Consider the following 6077-nt stretch of genomic DNA (forward strand, 5'->3'; position numbering starts at 1 on the left):
TAAGTGTATGCAAAAGTTGCTGTCTTATCCTGACGTACTCTCCAAAAATAATTTGTTAAATTTAACAAAAACATGCTGTTGTCTGAGAAACACTACGGTGTATTCTGTTCTTGATGCAGATTATTTTCTAAAATATAACACAGGTATTCTATTAATTCCCGTCGGAAAAACGGCTGATTATGTTGGATATGACACCGTATTATATTATAATAACAGAATACACTGTAGAAGCGATCAGACAACAGACGTTCTGTTAAAATTAATAGATTAGTTTTAGAGCGTACGAGTCATTTGTAACATTTGTTACATTCTATGGTCTGATTTATTGATTAATTGTCAAGATGAATATATTGTGATTACATGAAGGAACGATGCGAGGCGAAAAAGGACAATGACCAATCTGCCCAGGATGTCTTCGTTCACTTAAGCTGTGTGAAACACGAGAGCAAAGTTTCAAAACTTGTGCCCCGCGGGGCTCTGGTAATCCTTTAGGATACAACAGGGCTTGCGTTAACTGACCGGGTCAGTCTATTTGACCATTGTTCATCTGATTACATTATTGACGTAGTTCATGTCCATGGACTTTCTTAAGGCTTTTGAGTGCGCAAAAAAAGAAAAATTTAGTCATCAAAGATAAAGTACAAGATCTGGGAAAGATTATGTAAGATTAACCGATTTAGGAACTGCGAGTAGGGATGAAAAAACACATGAAAAAAAAAGATGTGCTTTGCCTTTTTTCTGAACGATGATCAGTTCATGTTCGCTTAGTCACAGAACCGTCTCGATGGAGAGCCAAAAGATGACTGTCACTTTGATGACAAACGGTGCCTTGCGCTTAAAAGCGGCTCAGGTGCCTACAAATAAACTGGATCTTCTACAACGGATCCAAAACCTCTGTGGGCCGTCTCGTCGGCTGCTGGGGAGGAGATCATCTTCTTGTTTGCTTTATCCTCAGTCTCAACTTGTTTTATTTTTTCTTCCAGGTAGTTTTAACCAGAAGCAGACATGATCGCCCAACTTCTGCTCGCGATGGCGGGCACGACCTTATTTCTAGCAGCTCAAGGTAAGTCTGGCATTGTGCATGTTTATTGATAACTGTTCAAAAAAATAAAGATTATTTTATATAACGGAGCGACAGGTATTAATATACCATATCCTAAATTCAATATGCAGTTTGTAATAATAACACTGAAAGATCTGAAAACAACACACAGACAAGTTTTAATCCGGGTTTAATTACTAAAAGTCCACGTCCTTTCAATTTTATTTCTTAAATGGTAAGATTTGTTCAAAAACACCACAGACGAATATGATTTATCAAAAGTACCGCGATGTTCACAAAACAACCATACACTAATAATTGAGTTTTTCCACGATGGTATATATACAATAGTGCGGACTGTGCCGTGACATGCATCGAAAAATCTTTCATCTGTTAACTGATATCATTGAGGTTATATCTCTGGTCTCCGTTCTTACCTGAGAAAGGAGCACATGCAGTCTCACTGCCTTGTGGTTTAGCCCGTGACTGAGATCAGTGTTGATTTACTTGTTGCTAGTGCAAATACTCGTCTAATTATATTTTCCAATACAGCGTATTAACGCACGCGAAATGATTCAACAGTTATAACGGACAAACATTCATATTGTTTAAATATTTTTTCATCTGATTCTTTGTAAAAATTGGTATTTCTTGATATTCATCCAAGGAATCCAGTTACATTTTGAATAAATATTATTTCTCTCCATGATACCGTTTGACTGTATGCCTATGCTCAAAAAGAACTGTTTGTCCACCTTGCGCGCACGATCACTGAAAATGCGCAGTGCAAGATATGTTTTCTTGGAGATTATGTCGAGAGCGTCCACATCTGGCGAGAACTTGCGAGAATAACACACAAAACGTCCGAGCGGAAATCCATCGCTGTTTGTGATTGCCAAATCATACCTCCACGCACAAAAGAGCGTTCTCGTGTTTAGTGGTTGGGAAGATTGCAGAAAGCCCAAGCCGTGTTCAGTGTCGACCTTTGTTTATATTGATCAGGCGTGACATTGTCTAACTCACGTTTAGACATCGTCAGCAAGAAAAGAGAGCTTTTTTTAAATTTTACATGGCGGACGATTTCGGTAGAGTAAGCATCAAAACTGTTGATAAAAATGCCGTGTGTTGTCTCGGCCACAATAGCACGTGGTCTGGAAGGTTCGTTGAGCGGACAAGCTGGTCTTGCAGTTCCTTGGGGGGGGGGGGGGGGGATGCCGCACCCCGGTGGAGGAAAACCCGACACATAAACTGAAACGTTGTTAAACTAAAACTATCAAATCCTGCTTCAGTGTTATGAAGTTTGCTTGATGCAGATTATTACCCGTCTCCGAACAAAAACATGACTGTCTCTGTCAATCCTGCTTAATCCTGTTATTGGATCATCAATAACACAAGAGCCTCCGTAACCGGGCGGTTAGAGCGCTAGTGTAGCAGAATGGACAAGCAGCCAATGCGGCCGTTGTAAGTTCAAATCCAGCTCATGCTGGCTTCATCTCCGGCCCTACGTTGGAAAGTGCCAACAACCTGCGGATGGTCCGTGGGTTTCCCCTGGGCTCTGCCTGGTTTCTTCCCACCATAATGCTGGTCGCCGTCGAATAAACGAAATTTTCTTGAGTACGGCGTAAAAAACCAATTAAATAAAGAAATCAATCAATCAATCAATACAATACACAATTAAAACATGCTCCGTTCTGTCATACACCGCAATTCCTCCTTTAACGTCCGGTTATTTCACTAATTTAGGCCTTAATCTAGCTGTTACAATTTACTGTAAAATATTTGTGCCTGAAAACTTGTCCCTTGAAAAATTAAAATTACTACCTAGCACTTGTTTTTAAGGTGTTGTAAATTTCGTTGATTGGGGTTTATCCAAGGCAAATGATACAAAATAATCAAATGTGACGGTTGGTAAAGGAAAACGGTCTAATTCGAGTGAATATAATTAAAGACGTACAGAATGGAGAGTAAGACCAGAGCAGCGACGACAGGGCGATAGACGTACAGAATAGAGAGTAAGACCAGAGCAGCGACGACAGAGCGATAGACGTACAGAATAGAGAGTAAGACCAGAGCAGCGACGACAGTGTGATAGACGTACAGAATAGAGAGTAAGACCAGAGCAGCGACGACAGTGTGGTAGACGTACAGAATAGAGAGTAAGACCAGAGCAGCGACGACAGTGTTATAGACGTACAGAATAGAGAGTAAGACCAGAGCAGCGACAACAGTGTGATAGACGTACAGAATGGAGAGTAAGACCAGAGCAGCGGCGACAGTGTGATAGACGTACAGAATAAAGAGTAAGACCAGAGCAGCGACGACAGTGTGATAGACGTACAGAATAGAGAGTAAGACTAGAGCAGCGACGACAGTGTTATAGACGTACAGAATGGAGAGTAAGACCAGAGCAGCGACGACAGTGTGGTAGACGTACAGAATAGAGAGTAAGACCAGAGCAGTGACGACAGTGTGATAGATGGCAAATGGTCAGACTTAACCGATGAAATACGACCTCTTGTCAATTTACCCCAGTCAGGGTTTTTTCTAACTGTTCAATAAATTTATTTGTTTAAATACTAACAAATTACACGTCCTCTAGGGGGCCTCCGTGGCTCAGTTGGTTAGCGCGCTAGCGCAGCGTAATGACCCAGGAGTCTCTCACTAATGCTGTGAGTTCAAGTCCAGCTCATGCTGGCTTCCTCTCCAGCCGTACGTGGGAAGGTCCGCAGCAACCTGCGGATGGTCGTGGGTTTCCCGGTTTACACCCACCATAATGCTGGCCGCCGTCGTATAAGTGAAATATTCTTGAGTACGGCGTAAAACACCAATCAAATAAATAAATAAATACACGTCCTCTAGCAACGTGGCTTAAGTAGAATCAGGTAAAAAAGTATATATACAGTGATGTAAATTGGTAAATAGGCCTAGTAGCCGTCACTGGTGTAAAATTACTCAAAATCTAAAAGCCTTTCATTGGAAAAATCGATATATCGAAATACTCCCAGGCCATATCGATTATCTTCTTTAACCTTTCAGAAAAACCGATTTGTTTGAACTAGATATTCGATCGAAACGGAAACATTTTGTGTCCATGAGGTCTCGTGGTGAATCCCTGCTTCCAACAGTTCGGTTGATGCCTTGTGTTAGGACGTTTACTGTGTACTTAACAAGGTACTGTTGTTGTCTCTAGGCTCAAAAGGGGTTGGATGCCGCTCTCAAAAATTTTTCACTTAATATATGACAGTGGTCAGGTGAGGGAACCCTCCTTAAAGCCACAGGCGACGTATAGCGAGAGCTGAATTCGAACGCGCGACCCTATTCAACAAAGGCCTGACAATGGCATTGAGCTATCACTTTAACCGTCTTAGCCAGTAAATAAACAAAACATAAAAAGAAAAAGAACAAAAATTCAAGGAATTAATTCTTAAGCATTTTATTTATTTCAGCCGATGGTAAAAAAATCTTCTGTTACTTCAGCAGTTTTGCTCAGACTCGTCCCGGTAAAGGAAAGTTCCTGCCTGAGGACATCGACCCTTACCTCTGTACACACATCATCTTCGCCTTTGTGGACATCACTAGAGATGGAACAGACCTGAAAACTTTCAACTGGAACGACGTTGGAAATAACGGTAAAAACATCGTTTACATCTGTATTCCGATTGCTATAAAGATTACCGACGCATAAAAGGCCCCAAAAACACGAATAGTTAAATTTTCACATTATAAATCTGCTTTAGTTTGAAGGAGGATAATAAATTTAGTACGTTGTCATCTTCAACTAACTTACGCAATGAGGACGTCAGAGTTTTAGTAATCATGAAATAAACAAGAAAAGTTCATTCAATCATGACGCCAGGGCGCATATTTATCGAACAACTTAAAACGGAAATCATAAACTGCATGTGTTTAAAAAGACAGAACCTCTCCGGCCGTACGTGGGAAGGTCTGCCAGAGACCTGCGGATGGTCGTGGCTTTCCCCCGGGCTCTGCCGTCTTGCCCCCCCCCCCCCCCCCCCCACCAAGGCCGCAGTCGTAAAAGTGAAATATTCTTGGGCACGGCGTAAAACACCAATCACATAAATAAATGAGATAAAAAGCCACAACTCAAACTGTGGTTAGTACATTGTTCTGCAGTAAAGAATCAGTGTACAAATTTTGAACTTCCTAGAGCAAAACATTTTAATTGTCACTGTGATCGAATTATTGATTTAAAACTGTCTTAAAACTTTTGATAAAGATGGCTTAACATCTATATCCTTTGCGGTATTGAAATGGAAGAGTGTACTTTAAATCCAAGCGCGATCAAATCCATATCAATTTCACCTTTTTTCTGTCGTAGACATAAATGCTTGTATTGGCTAGGATCCACAATGAGGGTGACTCAACACTCTGTGTCCACGGAAAAAATAATGATTACAATAGTTGTTTTATTTACACTAGCGCTGTTTTGCCTCAGATGGAATTCCTAGCATTTCTTTGCGATCGCCTGTCTTCTGCCCTTAAATATATCTATAACGCGACGAACTTATTCGTTGCAGTCTCTTGAATTTGTTTTCTTTTGTCCTTTATTTCATGGACGTTTTGGAACGCTTCTGATGTCAATTGTCCTGGACGAGAGAATCTTCAATGTGCATATTTGTCATCCAGAGAACGTAAAACAACGTCCGTTTATTTATTTATTTATATTTTTTCTTGGTGTTTTATCCCGTACTCAAGAATATTTCACTTATACGACGGCGGTCAGCATTATGGTGGGAGGAGCCCGGTGAAAACCCACGACCATCCGCAGGTTGGTGGCAGACCTTCCCAGGTACGGCCATAGAAGAAGCTAGCATGAGCAGAACTTGAACTCACGGCGACCGCATTGGTGAGAGGCTTCTGGGCCATTACGCGTCGTCCTTTTGATCGAACAAATAATAACATGTACGTAAACAACAGGGACCTCGAGGAAACCGATTTTATGAAAACATGTCGTCCTCTTTTTTTCCTCAGGGTTATACAAAAGAACCATTGCCTTAAAAGAAAAGAACCCGAA

The sequence above is a fragment of the Liolophura sinensis genome, chromosome 3, assembly GCF_032854445.1.
Source record: "Liolophura sinensis isolate JHLJ2023 chromosome 3, CUHK_Ljap_v2, whole genome shotgun sequence".
Lineage (NCBI taxonomy): Eukaryota > Metazoa > Mollusca > Polyplacophora > Chitonida > Chitonidae > Liolophura > Liolophura sinensis.